Source organism: Cavia porcellus, unplaced genomic scaffold (genome assembly GCF_034190915.1).
Source record: "Cavia porcellus strain 051 isolate PalLab524CR breed Dunkin Hartley unplaced genomic scaffold, mCavPor4.1 scaffold_14, whole genome shotgun sequence".
NCBI classification, from domain to species: Eukaryota; Metazoa; Chordata; class Mammalia; order Rodentia; family Caviidae; genus Cavia; species Cavia porcellus.
Genome location: NW_026947497.1, coordinates 46,005,419 through 46,025,867, shown reverse-complemented (window position 1 = coordinate 46,025,867; position 20,449 = coordinate 46,005,419). Strand labels below are relative to the sequence as shown.

The 20,449-nt window shown below is 43.1% G+C and overlaps 1 long non-coding RNA gene across 2 annotated transcripts; it reads right to left on the bottom strand.

Moving 5' to 3' along the window:
* Positions 1–76: 76 nt before the first annotated feature.
* LOC134478603 (uncharacterized) lies at positions 77–15,208 on the bottom strand. 2 transcript variants are annotated; one of them, XR_010051354.1, is made up of 5 exons: positions 15,115–15,208; positions 14,802–14,899; positions 9,186–9,257; positions 8,306–8,408; positions 77–2,977 (listed from the first exon to the last, which is right to left on the bottom strand). It is a non-coding gene; the product is annotated as an uncharacterized LOC134478603 (long non-coding RNA). The 2 variants fall into 2 exon arrangements; XR_010051355.1 differs by lacking the exon at positions 77–2,977 and adding an exon at positions 7,196–7,312.
* Positions 15,209–20,449: the final 5,241 nt, after the last annotated feature.

The following is a 20,449-nucleotide window of genomic DNA, read 5'->3' as shown; positions in this document are numbered from 1 at the left end:
AATAATACTTCTTTACTGATGAATTGTAGTACATGCTATTTAGATCTACTACAATAACGTTTTTAATTTTTTTTTTTTTTTTGTATTAGGAATTGAACTCAGGACCTTGTGCTTGCCAGACAGGCACTTACACAACTGAGTTAGATCCTTGGTCCTAAGGTGGACAACCATGTACATCTGCATGTACTTAGGCTGTGGCATTTCAGCTTTGAGCCTTTTTTCTCTTTTTTCTTTTTTGAAACCGAGAATCAAACTCACAACCTTGCACTTGCCAGGCAGGCGCTGTGCCGCCGAGCTATATCTGTCCCCGACCTCTGAGCCTTTTTTTTACCTCCCCAAATTTGATTATTATTCTCCAGATTAAATTATTCTGTTAACCCATATTAAATCCTTAGGCAGTCCAGGTTAATTTTACCCAATTTATGTAGTTACTTTGCAGCCACAAATACAGTGGATCGAAGCCTAGTGACTTCATTGTAGGGAGGAAAAAAAAGATTATTCCACAAGGTTCCTCAGGCAGGGCAGAGAATTTCCTGGTGAGAGTGAGAAGTCCCTTCCTATTAGGGTTTATAGTTAGTAGCTAGCTGTCTCCCTGCAGCAGGGGTGGCGAACCTATGTCCCAGTGGCCAAAGCGGGCCCTGCGAGTCAGCCTCATGGAGCACTCTAGCTCTAAGAGGTTCTAAGAGGCTCGCTCGTAGGCGGGGCTTCTGGGAGGCGATGTGATTCGAGGCGTAGTGCTGATTGGGCTGCTCAGAGTCGGATTAGGCAGGGAGAGGCGTGTCTCGGGGATGTGGCCGGAAAGGGTTTCTCTTCAGGGCTCCTCCCCTCGCTCTGCTCCTTGGCACCTTGTGGCCAGCAGCTGTGCCGGCTGTCCTGCCTGGGGTCTTGTTGAGTGTGGACGGAAACCTGTACCAACTGCGAGGCAGAGGCTGAGGCAGGAGGATCGTTGCAAATTCGAGACCAGCCTGGGGTACAAAATGAGCTCAAGCCCGGCCTGAACTGCATAGCAAGACCCTGTCTCAAGAAGAACAAAAAACCAAGCAAACAATAACATCGGATGTTGTGTCTCCAAGGGGAGGAAAGAAATTAAGACACCTCCCTAATGGCTTTGTGTCTAGGGGAGAAGCAGACCCAGATATTATTCAATTCAAATAAAACATCACAACTGCAATAAATACACTGAAGTAGTGATACCTGCTCCTATGAAACCGTATAATATGGAAATCTGAACTACGATCTAGTGTCAAGGTCGTACTGGGGTTCACTGAAGGGTCTGGAGCTGAGACCTGGGAGCTGAATGATAGGTAGTTTCCCAGGTGTGAAAGGAGACCTCTAGGAGGGGCTGGGGCAGCCGGCATCCAAATCAGTGAAGGCAGGAAGGGTGTGAAATGAGCATGGGCCTTCTGGGGAGAGACTACCTTGGAACACTAGCTGTGTATGGGGCAAACGTAGGAAGAAAAGAAGTCTCTCTGTTTCCAGCTGCAGATCAGTCATCGCTGACTCGGAACCCAGCTCTCTAGGTTTTGAGGTTTATCTCCTCGTAACCCAAACTACAAGCCCCCTGGAAGTGGGCAAATGAGTTCATTTGCCAATTTGCCATATCGGAGCAGAGGGACCCCACCACACACACACCCTGAATATAGAAGGACCTTAATTTATAGAAAGGAACCAACAAGAGCCGGGAAACATCCATTTATAGATTCAGTCAAGCATTGCCACACAAGGCTGGAGGGGTTGAGTTCTCCTGCCTGGGGGTGGCAGTTTACGCTTGGAGAACGTTGATTTTTACTTCTTAAAAAAACCTTAATTTTCAAAGCTCTATTTTAACCCCTTGAGGGCCAGGAATTTAGCTCAGTGGCTCAAGTGCTTGCATGGTAAGCCCAAGGTCGAATTCAATTCTCCAGCACACACATACAAAAATAAAATAGTGATACAACCTCTTGCTTGCATTTCTAGTGTTGTTTCAAAACATTGGGACATTAGTATTTGTGATAGTGTGTTGGGGTCTATACTTAGATCCTCAATCTCCCAAACGGATGCACAGCAAAGGCTCAAAGCAGTGAGACAAGCAGCCTGATCTTTAGGGCTGCAGGAGGACTGAAAGCCTCCACATAGCTCGTAACCCTGCTAGCTGACCAGCTGACTGACCCTGGGCAGCCATATTTAATCAGAACAAGCAAGGAGTTGAGTGGAAAATGCAAGAAACCTGAGCAGGATCTTGGGCGGGGTTCAAGGACCCCGCAGAGCAACAGATGATGCTAATTAAGGAAAACCATTCAGAAAGTCTCCAGCTGGCCTCCGCTGTGGCCTGTCTTGCCCCCTGAGGTGTCTCATTCTCAGTTCAACCATGCCCGGCCACACCACAGCCCTGCACATGTATTCAGCTTCAGTGCCTCCAACAATAGTGGGACTGTTGCAATCTTGGAAACATTAGCAGAAAGGAGAGTTTGAGGAAAATGTAGTTAGGGTTGGGATATTAAAAATGGTGCCTTTCACATGTGGGGAGAGAGTAACCGAGAGCAAGATCAGTGCTCCTCACTACACAGTTGCCAACCTGACACTCATTTTATCAAGGCGCCCAGCCCACAGGCTCAGTCTTCTAAAGGACTCTGTATGAGCATTTCACACAGCAGTGAGGAAGATTCCACTCAAGGTTACTGAAAAGGCATTATGTGAAAGTCAAGAACTCGAGGTGAGTTATCTCCCTGGTGCCCAGCACCCCAGCAATGAGCAGTATTCACTGCGGGGGGCTGGAGCTCTGGTCAATGCTCCACCCTCTCTGGCATCCCCAGGGAGACTTCCTATGATGGCAGCTGATAGATGTCTGGTGACCACCTTGCAGAAATGATCCCAGAGTGCACCCTTAGACCTGGGCAGGTTTCTTCCACTTCCTCCCATGTCAGTCTCTATGGTGGCAGGGCCTTAGAGTCCTCATGAGATGGTGGAGGTGAGGATGGAAAATCCTCCCATGCTGCACCTGGTAAGAGAGCTTGGGCTGAGTCCAGTTAAGATCCCTGTAACTGCCCTGCACTCAATAGCTGCCCCTCCTGGTGAGACCACTTCCTTTATACTCATACTATTCCGTATATATGATACAAATACATAAGATCATACTTCAAAAGCTATAAATCTTTATACAAGCAATAAAACATTTTAATGGTGTGATTTTAATATTCTCCATGTGGGTAAGGAATAGTGAGAGGTAGAGACCAACCGAGACCACTAGGCTTGTATAAATGCAACATGGCATGTAATATACTGTGCCTGGTACAGGCAGACAGAGGGCAAAAAGGGCGTCTGTAGGTAATAAAGAGAAGCAAGTTGTTCTTTTCACAGGGGTTGAAAGAGGGCAAGGGACAGTAGGTGGGAATGTAATGAACATGTGTTGTCAAAGTTCTCTGCTTGTCTTGCACCTCTGTAGACAGAGTCTTTGAGGTGTCCAATGTAGGTTTTTTGGTGTCTACAGATGTCCAAGGACCTGCAAAATTCCTTGTCCTGTCTTATCTCTTTTATAACATCCTGTGTTTGCTGGTGACAGCCTCCGAAGAACTGAGGTGAGTCCCCACTGAGAACAATGCCTCTGCTGGTAAATAGGTTGGGTGCTGAGAGGGTCATGTTGGATTTGAGCCTTACAAACCATTTCTGTCACTTCTCTATAAATATGCATGAATATTACATATAATAAGGAAGCAAGAGCTGAATGAATAATAACCAAAGTTCTCCTAATGGTTTTGAGATGTCATTTTTCACAAGACAGCCTGAATTATGTTAAACCAATACTCCTAATTGGCCTAACTGGAGGTTTGCCTACTTAGAGGATAAACTATCTATGCTGGGTCTGGGGGTATAGATAATGGTACAGCACTTGAAATTGGAATTTGATCCTCAGCACTGCATGCAGAAACAAAAACAAGCACAAAAGAAGAAAAAAAAAGGAGGAGGAGGAGAAGGAGAAGAGAAAAATCTCTAATGCTATTGGAAAAGAAGTATGATCACTTGAAAACTATATGCAGCATTTAACGTTTGAGCCTCAAAGGAAAGATTTGAAAACACTGGAGAAAAAAGATGACCTGAAGCAAAACAAATTTTATTTATTTAGAGAACTCCCTTTTTCTTATTGTCTCGCTTAATAGTGATGTGATGCTCTGTACGTCAGGCTTAGGCTTGGGTATCAAAAAGGAAGAATAAAATTAAAGTATATTTTAGGGCACGTGGAGGATAAAAGGAATTCTATGATTTTCCTTTTTTGATATTGGGCATATAAATCATTGTGCAGCTATTTTTAGAATTAAAAAAATTAAGTGTTTTTAGATATATTCATTTTCCTGTTCAGATTCTGTCATCCTGGGAGCAACCACTGTGCTTGGCCAGAGCACAGTCCCCTGCTTAATGAAGAGCACTTTCGACAGGGACAGGGATCTTTGAGATGATACTGAAAGCCTGTTTCTCTCCTCGCCCTGTCATCCCCCTACCCTACCCCCCTAATAAGAAACCAGGCTTCCTGGAAGCTGACTTGCTTCCCATCGTGCCCGTGGGGAGAAGAGTTCTTTCCATTTTAATTTGCTGTGAGAACTCACCCAAGCTCAGGCGGCTTCTTCCTCCCCTAATTTGTGTAGCAGACACACACTCCACGGAGCACTTAAGAACTTCCTGAGCCTGGGAAGGGCATAGTTCCTAATTAGCTGCCTGGAGAACAGTTTCACTGTGTGGAAAGCCAGTTAAGTCCTTTTGGTGGTTTTTGTGGGACCTGAGGGAGATGATACTACGTTCTTAATCAGGCAGACTAAAAAGCTAACAATTTTTAATGAGTTGGCAGCCTCATTCCTGTGAGGACTGCAGATGCAGATGTTCAAAGCTCTCAAGAGCAATTCTGGAAATCCTTGTCAACTTCCATGGGCCCAAGAAATGGTTATGTAAGTTTGGCCTTTAATTACTACCTGTGGCTCTTTTCTTTTCTTCCTTTCTTTTTTTCTTTTTTTGTACCTTCGAAACTGTTAAAGATAGAGAGGTTTTTGTTTTGCTTTAGTTACTTTGAAGTAAGGACAAAATACATTGAAATGAGATCTATTTAGAAGAGAACTTGGAAGCATTTACAATTCTCTTTTCCACTAAACTCAACACTAGCTGGTTGGAAGAATGTGATGTTTCCATATCTCTATTGATCAGCTGTCTCCTTTGGAAATGTGTGTGAAACTTTGGATTTTATTCCAAAAATGGCCATATACATAAAGACACAGGAGATTGGTATTTTCCGCCAGCACTGGGGATAGCTCCCATGGCTTCGTGAATGCTTGGCAAGTGCTCTGTGACTGGGAATTCACTGTTCAGAAGCTACTGTTTAACCACTTACAAAGTCATCATTATTTTAAAAGATATACAAAGTATTTTTTAAAATTAAAATCCTGTTGCTAAGGCAGTTGAGCTAACATCCTCTCTGGCTTCTTTATTATTATTTTGTTTTGTTTTTGTGAGACAGGGACTTACTATGTAGCCCAGGCTGGCCTCAGACTCACTATTGTTAGAATAAGCCCCCAGACTCAGATTGTCAGTATAGATAATATGCACTTAGCCACCAGGGAATCTCAGCAAGGCATTTTACTTCTGCAGAAGGGCCAAGCATGAGACAACAGGCTTGGAGGACACAGGACGGTTGGTTGCTCTCTTTATCCCTAAAGCAGAAGTAGCTGATTTTTAAATTCACTGGCTGAATTCAAAGTCTTACAGTCTAGGTTGACTACCTGGCGTGGTGCAGAGTGGGGTGGGGGTTTGGTGTGTTGCTGAGTGAGTCGGGGTTGGGTGTGCGGTTTGGAAGGCAAAGTTCTTGGCCCTTACCCTGGCAGAGGGAATGGTTAGAGAGAGATGTGTGACTTGGAATGCACGGAACTTTGAAACTAGCTGTGTTCCAGGGAAATGTACAGTCACCATTTCTTGAAGCTTAGGATATTAAGGGAGTTGGGGGTGGAGAGTTAGTAGATGCCCTGGTCATTTAAACCCCAAATAGAGTTGCTTTGATAGAGAAGCAAAGGCCATGACCCTCCCACCTCAGCTTCCTGGGTACTAGGATTACAGGTGTGCTTGGTTCTGACATCTTTTTTAAGCATGTGAATGTTACCAAAAAATACTGATGAAAATGTTAATGGAATTATTCTCTTAAACTTAAAATTAAGCCATTTGGCTTTCTTTTCCACGTTACTTTTAACTTTCTCCTTTGAAGGCTATTTTTGACAGTCATTTTTAATAGTTTGCTTGTGTATTTTTACAAGGAATTTACTCTCCTTGCCAAATCCAATTAATAGAACTCTCAGAGGCCCTGGGTTCCCTCCATGCCCAACACAGAGTCCAGAATTAGTCAGGAGTCAGGCAGGACGTCTTCCTACTATTTGGTGAAACCTCAGAAATACAGCATTTGATAACTTGCAGATTACCAGATGCTAAATTAACTCCCTGGGAATGCTGCATTTTCTGTTTACAAAGCAAAGCAAACAATCAATTCAATTAATAGCTACTAAGGAGAGAAGTCTCTTGATGGCCTTCTCTCCTGAGGGCTGTGTTGGGTGATGACCAGGCAGACAAGAGAGAATGACCTGCCTCAACATCCACTTTGGAGTTCTAGCTGGGAAGACAGGATGGACTACTTAGTGACAAAAGCCATCTACTACATGCTGCATTTCAGATCAGTGTCACAAAATTCCAAGAGTGGAGAGAACAGCTTAATAGGAGCTATTAGAGAGCTTCATGTAGAAGGCATTAGGTCTGGACAGGCAGGTGTAGGGTAGTAAGTCCACGTCAGGAACACTGGGCAAAGACCGGAGGACAGGACAAACCAAGGTACTTCAGAAGAACTTCTAGAAGTTTTTGATTCTTATTTTCTGTCCTATACATAGAGCAGAAAGAGTGTAGGTTTATATTTCCAAATGTAGGTTGTAGAAAAGGCATCTATGGCTTCACCTGCAGCCTGTGTGTGTGTTGTAACTAAGTCTGTACAACTTCATCTGGATTGTACGAAGCAGCAACGTTCCCCTAAGTGTGTGTGCAATCCTCATGAAGAAACCTTTAAAAATGATCAGATTCACAACGGCTGCTGTTAAGTATGGAAGGAAAATTGAAGCTTGAGTTCATACTCTTTTAATATAGCTGGGGTGGGGTTGGACGAAAGGATTAGGGGGCAAATACCACAGGCCAAAAGAGCACCGAGATTCAGAAAATTATTTTAGGAGTTAGACGTTTATCTAAAGCATTTTAAGCAGTAGCCGGGAAGGGATGCGGCTCATGTTACTTCTTGTTTCTTGCTAAGCAGCAGTGGCAGCTTGACCTAGAGGAGCAGAGCTTTGTCTGCATGGGAGAACTCAAAGAAAGTACAAGACACCTCTCCCCAAAGCCATTTGGCTTACTTTCCAATAATTCAGTTCACAGTGTCTTTGATATTAATGAGCTTCACTATAACTATAAAAGTTACTTTAAGCAGTATACCCAAAACTCAGTCCTGCCCCCCTCCCTAAATCCAAAGTGAATCTTGAGGCCTCATTTAAAACATTTAAATTGTTAATGTTCAATGTGGGTAAAAAATTACTGTTTTAAAGCTAGCCTGATTCTCAGATGGAATGGGCTAACTTTCACATTATTTCATAAACTTCTGTTTCTCTTTATAGCAGCATGACTAGCTACCCATCTTGAGTGTTTATAACATTCCTGGCACTGTGCTAAGCATTTTGTGCTCATTGTTTCACATAAGAAAACCCTAGTAGCAGTAACCCTCTGGGGCAGGTATTGTCTTTTTAAAAGCTATCTAAACTCGTGTAATGATTGTACGTGTTTGTGGGGTACAACGTGATGGTTCAATACATGAATTCTGTATATCGTGTAATGATCCAGGCAGGTATTATCTTGACTTTACAGGTGAGGAAGTGAGTGAAGAGTCAAGGCAGAATTCAAAGGATAACTTTCCTTCCTGCTCCTCTGCCATCTGTATTCAGCGAAGGCCCAGACATTTATATTTTCCAAAAAGTCCTCCTACTGCCTCCACCGATTTCTCTCAGAACTCTGAAAGCATCTACTTATTTATTCTATGCTTATGACAGCTAAGCATGGCTTTAGAACATGAAACTCAGAACAGCATCATATTAGTAACTGATGGGTTGATGGGGATTTTACAGCCTAACCAGAGTTAAAACATAATACAAGGAATCATTCTTAAAATTTTATATGCAGATCAGCTGATTTGATTCTCCTAAACATTGAGGTCAGTACCGTGATCATTATTACCATTGCATAATTGTGAAAACTGAGGCAGAGAAAAGTTCAATACCTTTCCTAGGGTAACATCCAGGTGTGGACTGCAGGACAATGCTCTGCTGAAAAACGCAAGTCCCGGCATTCCTAAGCACAGTGTCTGGAAAGAATCTGAGAGGCTGTATTTAAAGGAAAAGAACACAGGGCAGGGATTTAGCTCAGCGGCACAAGCTCCTGCCTGGCAAGCACCATATGGTGGGTTTGATCCCTGGTACCAAGAAAAAAAAAGTAAAGACAATTTATTTGAAGGTGGGAATGGAGGAAAAAGAGAAGACAGCTTCACAGACTGAATAGGGAGAATCTGAAAGGGACTTGCTGGGGGTTCTGGCCACCAGCTCTTCTTATAAGGTTTCTTCTCTTCTCTCTCTCTCTCTCTCTCTCTCTCTCTCTCTCTCTGTCTCTCTCTCTCTCTCTCTCTCTCTCTCTCTCTCTCTGTGTGTGTGTGTGTGTTTGGTGTGTTGGAATTTGATTGGCTCCCTGGGTTGTCTTTCCTCCTAACCTTGGATTTCTTCTGGTCATGTGACTTTTCCCTGTCCTGTGGTGGAGGGTAAGATTGTAGACTTAAGGACAGGTCACTAAGGTTTAAAGATTAAAAAAAAGGAAAGTTTATGACTTTTATGTTAGTTGGGCGGCTTGGGACTTCCCAGACCTAGTTTCTTTGCCTCTGTCAGCCTGATTGCTCAAGTCTAGCTGCCTTTGCCCTTCAAGTCTGGCTGCAGAGGTCAAAGACCACTGCTAAGTATTAATAAAGCTCAATTAGGCATTTGCCCTACCTCCCCCTACTTACGAGACCCCATCCTCACAGCAGGGGAAAGGTCAGGAGTCCTTCTCAAGTTTGTGAAGATTCTAGGGTTTGAGGATTAAAGGAGTGACTGTGTGGCACATGGGATACTCACGTGTTAGCTGTTCCTAGGAATTCTTTCCACTCTTCTCCAAAAACATTCTCTGTCTCCATCTAGTTGTTCCATCTGACCGGGGGGGGGGGGGGGTAAATGAAAGACTTTCAGTGAGCCAAATGCTGGGTTTGACAGTACTACAATTGTCATCTCATTCACCCACTCAACAAATATTTATGAAGAACCCACCATGTGCGTTGGGGACACAGAATTAAAATAAAGCAATAATCCTGTACAGGGGTTCCTTAGCTCGGTCATTACAGAGGATAAAACTGAGGTTCACACAGCTAGCTAGTTGAAGGATTGGGATTTAAATATAAATCTTTCAAACTTAGAACTACTGAGTCTTTCCCTCAGAAGAGATAATAACACTTCTGCCTATGATCCCCTGATATAACCCGTTCTCCCCAATGGGACATAGTATCTTTGGAAATTAGGAAGCTGTTGCTTCTTTTTCTTATATTTGGGTTACACTTTCTCAGTGATATTCCCATCATTTCCAGACAGTATTTATAGAAAAAAGAAGTATGATTGAAAAAAATATGGTTAATGATTAAATTTTAAAATTTTATTGCAGTAAAAAAATGTCATTAGTTCTCTCAGAATCCCCCTCCCCACTTATTCTATCATTCTGCTCAGATCCTGAAGCAGTTCTGAAAGTCCTTATTTGTGGCTTTTGTTGCACTGTCGTGATTACATTTATGACTTGCTTCAAACAAATTTACCTTTTATGGTCATTTTGGCTTTGGGGAAGAGCCAGAAGTGGTACAGTACCAGATTCAGTGAATCAGGTGGGTAAGGACACACTGTCATGTTTTCTTGGCATGTTTTACTTGGCAGCAGTGTTGGTCACACCTTGTAGAGATCCTTGCAGAAGAGGACTTCTAAAACTGTTTCAGAAAATGGGACGAAGGATGGAATGGGTATTGGGAGCAAGGGAGAGTACTCTGAAGGTGATTAATGACAGTGTGTCTCTTACCATAGTAAAGTATTCAAATTTAAACATACATGTATATTTTGATCACACCTCATGTGCCACTGATGAGCCTCTTTCCCCTCCTGCACAAATCCTTACAGTTAACAAATTACTCAGGGGAATATGGATCTGTTTGGGGTGGGATTGGGGTGAGGCGATAGATGGATCTTGAGTTCTGCTTCTTTTAGAGTTTCCAGGGTGACCTCTAGTGAACCCCCAAAGACTCTACTGTGCTCCAGGACACAGAGGAAGTCTTTGTTGAGGGCAAAACTCTGTTGGAATCAAAGAGCTTGTTTTTAGTGACATTTTGATTACTTACTCAACCAATACCCCTATATCACTTACTATGTGCCAGACACTGTTTAAAGCACTTCAAAATTCCTCTCTTAGGTCTCAATTTAAGTCTTGATTTGCCATTCTATAAGTTGTCTGATTATGATCTAATCTGACAACTTCCCTGAGCCTTCATTTCTTTATCCATTATCTGTTATGAGATAATAAAATCTCACAAATAGCAACAATCACATGAAATAAATCACATGCTAATGCTTTGGAAGTAATAATAAGTAGTAGTTATTATACCCTTTTGATAATCATTGCTCTACCAAAGATTGAGGCTTTTTCCTCCTAGGAACTGCCATCCTGTGATTGTAGTTGCTGGGGACAAATCTGAACTATAGAGACTGGGCCAGAGAGTTCAAGTTCAGAAGAGCATGGATTAGTAGACATCGGTACAGTTACTTTACAATGAGTGTGTGTGTGTGTGTGTAGTTGTATATATAATGCTTTTTCCCCAGGAGAATTTTGATGTGATCCCCTCGTTATTCCCTTGTTGAATTCTATATACCAGTACTGCAGGTCTCAGCTATCTTTGCCTCTGGGAGGCCTTCTATTCTCAAACCCACACAAGGATTCCTTCTGTGAGCCCCACAGTGCTCCAGTCTTCCGGTTCTTTTTTACTAGTAGTGTTATTGCCTAGCTCCTCAGACAGACCGTGAGCTCAGGAAAGAAGCAGTTCACATGTTAGACCCAGAAACCCTGGCATTTAACTGATAAACTGGCTTTTACTAGGACCCCAGTAAGTAGCTGGGAGGAATATCTGGACTGAAGATGCATAAACTTGTAACTCTAGTGTATTTATAGAGCTTTCCATAAAGATGCTCTAGAATATTTATCTCTTGTCGTTACCAGATACTCCTGCTCTAGTATTGCCAACACATATTCCCAAGGTGACTGTGAGATCAAGGTGGCACCCAAGTTTGTACTGCAAATACTCAGAAACTATTTGTTGGTTTCCAATTTCTAAATAACTTTTGCTCACTCTCCCTTAAGGACTTTCATGTAACTGGCTGTTCTGGATAGTATGTCCACAACGAGGCTTAAACTCGGTTTCGGGGTCTGAGCACAAATGGGACCAACAGTTGCTTTTCAGAATTCTGCCTCCTTGAAGTGGACTAGCACGGAAGAGACTAGAAGAGAAGCCACAGAGAGTTGCGTTACTGAAATTGTTCAGGGCACACAGACATCCTTGTCACTTTCAGAAGGGTCAGTGAGTATCCTCTTCACTAAAAAATTTCGTCCATTGCAAGGAGATGAAATGACATTAAGAATGAAAAGAAATGTCATTCACAGTGAAATGAAATGTCTGGGAAAGGGAAAAGGAGCCAGACGAGGACGATGGAGTTGACAGCCACAGGCAGACAGCTCTTTAGCATAAGTTAATTTAGCAGCCCGCTTGGCCCAAAAGGATGCCTGTGTCTGGCTTACACTGATGTATCAGATTCTGACCCAAGGGAAGGGGCAAGAGGTAAAAAGGACTATTTCTAAGGATGTAATATATTTTATGTACAATCACTTATGTAGAAGCACAAGAAAGACAAAGAAAGAAAGAAAGAAAGAAAGAAAGAAAGAAAGAAACGGACAAATGGTTTTATCTTTTTCAGACTCTGCCACCCTGATATGCCAGCTCCTCCTCTGAGAGGAGGGCCCACACAGTTTAGATGACAAGTTCAACTGTACATCTGTATAAATCAGCTTTTCTGATGCTAGGACACAATACTCAACACCCACAACTTAAAAGACGAGAGGTTTAATTCGCTCAGTTTAAGTCTATGGTTAACTGGCTTCAAAGCAGAGGTGTTATGGCAGAAAAGCAGGGTGGATCAACACCCTGGTGTTAGTTCCTGGTGGCTGGAAAACAGAGCAAGGGAGAGGCAATGGTACAGAGGAGTTGAAGGTCCAGACCTAGACACCAAAGCCCCACAACCCTCCCAGACATATCTAGAAGTCAACTGAAGTTCCACCCAATCTGTCACATCCCACCACTTCTCAGTTTGCTTCCCAAATAAGTCTTTTTAAACCATACTTAGTCTCCCAGGTAAAGAAAATGGTAAGCTTATAATTTTGCCTGACATAATATAGCTCCCTTGAGTGCAACTAGAAATGCAGTGATCCTTTCCTAAAGTTTCAACAGCTCCAGCCTATTTCAGAAGTCCAAACCTAAGTGCCTTCTGAGACTTGAGACAAACTCTTAGCTGTGAAACGGTTAGAATAAAAAAACAAAACTAAGTTACATATTCCTGAGATACACTTGCAAGCATAAACATTCCTATTTCAAAGAGCAGGAATGGGGATTAAAAAAAGATTTGAATCAGTGCAAGACCAAAACCTATGAGGGCAAGCATATCTTGTATGTAGTTGCATATGGAGCACATGATGGGTTGGGGAGACCCCACTCATGACCTTGCTGATTGCAGCCCACATAGCCTTTCACTTGGGTTGGCTCAGTTCATGCCCCACAGCTTTCTTCATCAAACACTTCACATGAAATTTCTGACTTCCTGGGTCCTTCACTGCTCCTTTGATTTTATTCCCATCACTTCATGCAGTGCCCTCTCAAGGAGCCCTTGCCAGGCTACCTAGGCCTTTCTCTGAAGTCTGGGTAGAAGCACCTCTGACATTTGCATTCTGCATGGCTGAAAAACCAGGATTGCCTGAATGATACCATCCATGGGAGCAGTAGCCAGGCACTCTTGGATCGTGGCTGCAGTCACCTCTGACTGGATGACTGGCTTCTGGGCAACACTTTCCTAGGCTATCCTAAGTGAGCTGGGCTCTCCGAGGCTTTCTACTCTGTATAACATCTTTCAAAGTTGTTTATCCTTTTCCACCCCTGGGAAGGAAAAAGGTGGAGTCTGACCAGTTCCTGAGATGCCTTCAAGGCATCTTTTTTATTTCTCTGACATAAACTACTTGTCTTGTTTTCAATGCTAATTTTTGAGCAACCTGCTTTTCATGGCCCAAATTTTATAGACATTTTCTTTATTATGAAACTGAAAAATGTTCAAGTAATTTAGCACTCATTTTTCCTCTTGCTTCTCACTCTAGGTTTGGCTAAAAGCAGCCACCAATACCCATCCAGCAGCTTCAAAATTACACTGTCTTGAAATTTCCTCCACCAGATTAGTCTACCACCTTTAAATTCAGCCACACACAAAGTCTTAAGACATGGACAAAACATAAGTATCTTCTTTGCCAGAATGAAACATATGTGGCCTTTCATCCAGTTTCCAAAAGAACTTTCATTCTCATCTGAAAATTCTTGAGCCTAACGTTTACTACCTGCTTTTCTATCAGCATTCTGATCTTCTGAGCTCCAACCAAAATCATTCAACAGCTTCTACTTTCAGCATTCTAGAGCTTCTCTAGCTGGCATTTTTAAAGCTTTCCAAACTCCCCTATTAACCAACCCCAAAGCCTTCTGCTCTCATTGTCAGGTACAGTCATAGCAACAGCCCCACTTCTCTAGTACCAATTTTCTGTATTAACTTTCTCGTCACTGAAACACAACATCAGACACCTACAATTTAAAGGAGGAGAGGTTTAATTTACTCATGATTTCAGTGTATTATCAGCTGGCTCTAAAGCTCTCGTGGTGGAAGGGGGTGGCAGAGCAAAGCTGCTTATTTATGGAAAGCAGAGCAGAGGAGGAGTGCCTGCCAGAAAGGAAGGGATGAGGCACCAGATGCAGACTACAAGGCCGTGTCTTTGTGACACACCTAGAGACACTAGTGACACTAGGTTGATGAAATGAGAAACCTAGAAGTGTATTCTACCAATTCTTGAGGCAGAGCCTGAGGCCAGTTAAATGGAAGTTCCACCCTAACCACCACAGTATCTCCATGTAAATGTATGAAAATTTCATTTGTAGTTAGCCAGAGGTGCAACGTATGTTTAGTTAACATATATAAGGTATAAGTATAACATATATTTTAACATGTTTAGCACATAGTTAACTTTTTGAGTCAGTCAGAAGCCAACTATATTATGTACATTTCTCTTAAAAAAAGACTTTATACTGGATATTGGTGAGTAAGACTTCTGGTTATAACTCAAACAACTCTGGTTGTAACTTTTAGCCAGGTGCGTGTGTGGGGGGGCACATTTGTAATCCCAGCACTTGGGAGGTTGAGGCAGGAGGATCTCTGTGAGGTCAAAGCCAGCCTGGACTACAAAATGAGCTCAAGGCTGGCCTGAACCACGTAGCGAAATCTTGTCTCATAAAGACAAAAAGAAAACAAAGATAAAAGGACACCTCAACATTTAAAATGCAAATAGAAGCCAACCATTGTGGTACACACCTGTAATCCCAGTATTCAGATGGCTGAGGCAGTAGGATTATCTCAAATTCAAGGCCAGCATGGGCCTTGACTAGTGACTTCAAGTTTTGAGACCTTATCTGAAAAAACAAAGCAAAAGTGTGCCAAAAAGCCTTGAAATATTTAGGAAGATGAAAAGACAACCTAGGCGCTTTTCTAATCTTAAGCAGCTGACAACACAACTCCATGAAGGTGTCTGAAACTTTCACCTTTTCTCTCTAAACATACAGAGAAGGAAGCCCAGAAGCAACTGCATAAAAATAAAATCAAGGCAGTGATGAAGACAAACTTTCACCTGAAGTGGAAGCCATTCTCCTTGAGCACCTTGGACAGAGTAGGCGCCCCCTTGTGTGTGTTTATACCGGGGCAGAACCCAGGCCCTTGAGCTGCTAGGCAAGCACCCTATCACTGAGCTACCCCTGGCCCTCTCAATTGCTTTAAATGAGAGGAGTGGCAGCTTCCACCTGAAGGAAGACCAAGGCCTTAACACTTGAAAGTGTTTGTCGTAACCATCTGGTAATTCCGCTCTACTGCCAGCTTTTGTCAGATGGTGATCAGAGGCCCAGAGAAAAGAAAGAATCATTCTGGGCAGAATGACTGTGTTGAGCCTGGTGCAGCTTCTATTTGTCCAGGTATTTATTGTCCCTGTTGCAGTCTTTCCACCTGCTTGATCTCAAAGTTGCTGGTGGAAAAAAGGAGGGCAGCAGAGGGAACATCTCACCTAGTGACAGCTGCCTCAGGCAAAAATAGGAGGCGATGTAACTTCAATTGAAAAGTGTCTGTACTCTTGAAATTCTGGACTGTAGTATGAAACAGAATCATGCCATATACACGCCAGTGGCGTGTAAAGGAAATCCAGGTGCACCTTCTCTGCAGTGAAAACCTCGTTACTTTAAAGCAAAAATAATACAATCATATTTTAAACAGTGTGCCCTGTAATCTTGACTCTTAAATGACAGGTTTTCTTATAGTGAAACACATCCATATTCAGAAATTTATTTCCATAAATATTCTGTACTCTGTAAAAGACAGAAGTAAATCACTAGCATTTAAAATATATTCAGTAAAAAATTTCAGAAACACAAGTTTCAACCAAAAGTTGCCCTCTTTGGTAAACAGCTCAATTTATAGCTTATTGAGTATCAGGTAAGGGCCCAAGCCTTTAAATAATGGGTTTCATGTGATGTATCATCACATATACACCAAACAGAAAGGAGAGAAATTCCTGAGACTTCATTTGAATCTGCCAGCTGGCTCCCAAAATGTGGGTCCTTTCTCCTCTAAGTTGCCCCAGGGCACCGCTGCACTCCAGACAGAGTTGTTTCTTTGCTCAGATAACTGGAGTTTCTCTGGCTAATGTGAAAACAAAGGAGAAAATATATTATCTGCTGTTCCCAAAACCAGTTGCCTTTTGGGTAATAATTCAGAGGGGAATAGTGAAATCAGCGACGTAGCAGACACCACCCAAAGCCTTCAGCCTGCATGGGCCTCTCTTCCCCCAGTCCTAGCCCAGCTTTGTCTCATCCCACTCTAGGTGGCCACAGGTGTTCCCAAAGGGAGCCAGCTAGGGCTGACTGCAAGCATCGCTGGAGCAGGGACCCCGGATTTGCCAGGCAATTCGAAGATCCAGACAGCTCATCAAGGTGGTGCAGGGTCTAGGAGAGGTTGGTTGGGCCAATAGCTGTTACCAGCTTGTATAGAAATATTGAACCTTTTTACAGTTGGTACAGCTGTGTTGATGGACGCTGCCATCTCGGCCTCACTGTGATCAGCACGAATGCCTTGACCTCTTGAGATCCAATTTCCCCGTGCCTTCTAGGAATAATCTTTGCCCTGCATACTTTACAGCACTGTAATGACTCACTGTCAACTTTCCCCTGGCCTCTAACAAGTTCCTTCTGAATTTTCTGAGTCATCACATACCTTGCCCCTTCTTTTCTTGACGATCTTATTGCTCTATCATCTATCTACGTACTTTTTCATACTGCTTCCTTATATGCTTTGGCAAATCACTTAATTGAGCTTTACACTCTTCCATGTCAAACAGGGTCAAACATGAGAGAGTCATGGAAGATAAGGTATAGGAAAGTTCTTTACAAATTGGAAACATTGTGTAACCATTATAGAAGAAGGCATTGTTATAATTTGTTAACTATAGGAGGATAGCTTGTCTTTAAGATTTGAAAAACTTCCATAAAGTGCATTAAAGTCACCACACCAAACCAAACCAAGGATAGAAGACTCTCCCCTTCCCCATCCCCCCTCCCTTCCCCTCTTTCCCCTCCCTCCTCCTCTCCCTTCTCCCTCCCCTCCCCTTGCCCCCTCTCTCCCTCTGTGTGTGTATGTGTGTTATAAGTAGACCAAAAAGCTGGAGAGACTTGCTAGTATTCATACATACAAAAAGATAAAGAAGACTATGTGTAATTTTTTCCATCTTTACTGGTGACAGGATAAAGAAATTGGGTGTCAATGGGAGAGAGTTTGTTAAACATGAAGAAATGTTATGCTAGTGGGCTGTTTATTTATTTATTTATTTGCAGTGCTAGCAATGGAAGCCAGGACTTTGTACATACTAAGCCAGCACTCTGCCACTGAACTACAACCTTGCCCCTCAGGAGGCCTGTTAGGGGTTTCATGTGTGACGGCTCACAGATTTGATACATAACAAGGACGTGAGAATGAGCTCCTGGGGTCAGGTTATTGGACTTGCCTGAAAACACTGAGGACATCTGCAAACTGCCACTCTTCTCAAACAAATTTACATTTTTAGCCCTTGCCAAGTTATGGCATGTGCATTCTATGCCCAAGTTAGCATTCCCATTTATTAAAGGGCTGTCGGACTGAGGATAGATGCTCAAAATTAATCTAAAACCTCATGGGTAGTTTTAAATTTGCCTGCCATGGAACAAGGGCTCAAAAAATGATATTATTATGCTAGAGGGACCTCAGCATGGTTTCAAAGAAGCACCCTTTTGATCTGGTACTTTGAGATTTGTTTGCTCTATTTTTTCAGTGTTTTGTGTACATCAGCTTCCAGCCTGTAGTTTCTCTCCCTTCCTCTTCCAACTCTTCTCTCTGCTCTTCTTTTGAGAGCAGTCCTTACTGGAAAGCACATCTTGTTTATGCTGGGTGCTATTCTCTGAACTCTCTCCAGCTCCATTACATCTTCCTTGAAGAGCAGTGACCTGGAAATGTCCAAGTGTGATCCTCCCTGCAGGCAGAGAGAGACAGCCTGAATAATGCATTAGGGCGCCTTCCGGCAAGATGACTCTGCCATGACTCAGGTGAAGGGATTTTCTCTTTGCAGATTGCACCGTCCGTGAGCAGAGACCTGTTTATGACGCTAGAGGGCACTGCTAAAACAATGTTTCAAAGGTAGACGCTCTTAACCCGCAATAAAATGGAAGAGTCCTTCAGACACGAGTGCAGATGTGGTCTGGGTAGTGTGAAGGCAACGGCTAGGATTTTGTCAAATTCCTAACTTGAAATTCACTTCTAATCTCTTCTTGCTTCTGGGTTCTAGAAAACAATCCCACCCCTCTCCAAGGTGGTAAGACCTCTACTCTGGGATGTCTGGAGCTGAGAAGCCTGCCCTGGTTTGGACAGCAGCTCTGCTCTGATGCCCAGCCTAATGCTATGCTCAAAGCCAGCTCCTGGCAGGCTCCCACCCCACCCTCAAATCTGATAAACGAGCGGCTCCCTCCCAGGTCCTTCTTTGCCTCTCCTTTCACACCCAAATAGACCCCCCTTCTTCACTTTCTTACTGGTGATTAAGAGTCCATTTGCAAAGACCTTCATTTGCAAAGGTTTTGTTCCTGTCATTTTACTTCCTGATGTGTTTCCGAATAAATTTTGTTCTATAAAATTGAAACAACAGTCGGACTCACTACATAGAGTCATTGGGACTGAAATAAACCACGGACCCACGCCTTCCCTAACACTCAGCTTTGATTATTTCATTAGATCACATCACTTGGTCTCTTGTGTTATTTATTTATTTTTAAGACAGGGTCTCATTGCACCATTCAGGCTGGTCATAAACTCACTATGCAGCCTAGGCTGACCTTGACTTGCAGCAATCCTACTGCCTCAGCCTCTCGAGTGCTGGGTTTGCAGAGCTATACCACCATACCTGGCTTCTTGTGCTTTTTAAAGTCACTTTATGATTATTTTAAAAACCTGTGTCATCTTTACTCTTTCTAGTATTAACTCATGTGTGTGTGTGGTCACCAAACGTGGAGCTTCATATATATTAGGCAAATACTGTACTAATGAGCTACATCTTTAGCTCTAAACTGTCTTGAGCCAGCAAATTTAAGGTCAGACTCATGATCTTTACAATGCCCTGGCATCTCTAATGATCTTGTTCTTCATACTCTGGACCAGCACAGTTCAAAAGAACTTTCTGTCTCCAAGGGTAGTCTGCACCACACAAACATAATGAGTGCTTCTGTTATGGCTTAGATTTAAAATGCCCCCAAGTCTATATGTTCAGAGACTGAGCCTTTGGAAGGTGATTGGGTCATGGGGAACTTCCCCCATCAGTGGATTAACCCACTGGTGAATTCATAGCTGAATGTGCTGTCAGGAGGTGGCCTGGTCAGTAAACAAGGTGGCTGGGGGTGTGGCCTCGGAGTGTAAATTCTTGCCTCTGGCCTCCCTTCTCTCTTTGCTTTCTGCTGACCTGAGCTGAGCACGTTTTCCCCATCAGTGAGCTTTCACCTTGCAGTTTCTGCCTTGAAGTCAACAAACCACAACTGAACCCTCTGAAACCGGGGGCCAAAATAAACCTCGCTTCCTTTAAGTTGCAGGTACTAAGTATTTTCTCCTAGGGATGGAAAAGTAATTAATATAACTTGAAATGTGCCTAATATGTGTGAGAAGCTGAATTTTCAATTCTATTCAATGTTTAACTGATTTAAATTCAAAACATCTACCTGTGCTGTATTCTCTTTGTTCTCCCGTTTCTGCAGATGACATTAGCTAGCTCTTAGCTAAGTTCCTAACAGCACCCAGTGTACAGACCTGCTGCTGATTCTCCCATCTTAACCAGAATCCTCTCAGCTCCGGTTCCCCATCTGGCTTCTACTATTTCCCCTTAGGCAACTTAGAGACTTAGTGGGTCCCTATGGCAAAGTAAAACATAAAAGAGTTGGGGATATTCAGTAACTGTAGTACCAGGGACTGAGTACAAAGGTTCAGTCTCAGGTAGGCGAGTGTGGGTGTGTGTGTGCGCGCACACACACACACAATCTACACTCACAGACGCCCATTTCTCTCCTCAGATTGCTTCAGGAACCTGTACTGGGAAACTGCTGTTAACAGGGCAGCAGTTTAGCAGGCTGATCCTCTTCTGGCTTGACCCAAAGGCAGCGTTTTACAGTTGCATGATCAAACTCTCCTTTTCAAAATTCCTTCTTTACGTGGCTTCCAGGTCAGCACACTCGTCTGCATATTCTGCCACCTTTCTGTCCCTTGTAATTGTGTTGCCCTCTACTCCTCAATGTCCAAATGTTGGCCTTAGTCTCCTAGCTCCTTCCTTTCCTTTTTTCCTTCCTTCCTTCCTTGTCCTCTCCCTTTCTCTCCTCGTTTCTTGCTCCCTTGCCTCCCCTTCCCATCCCCCTCAGTCC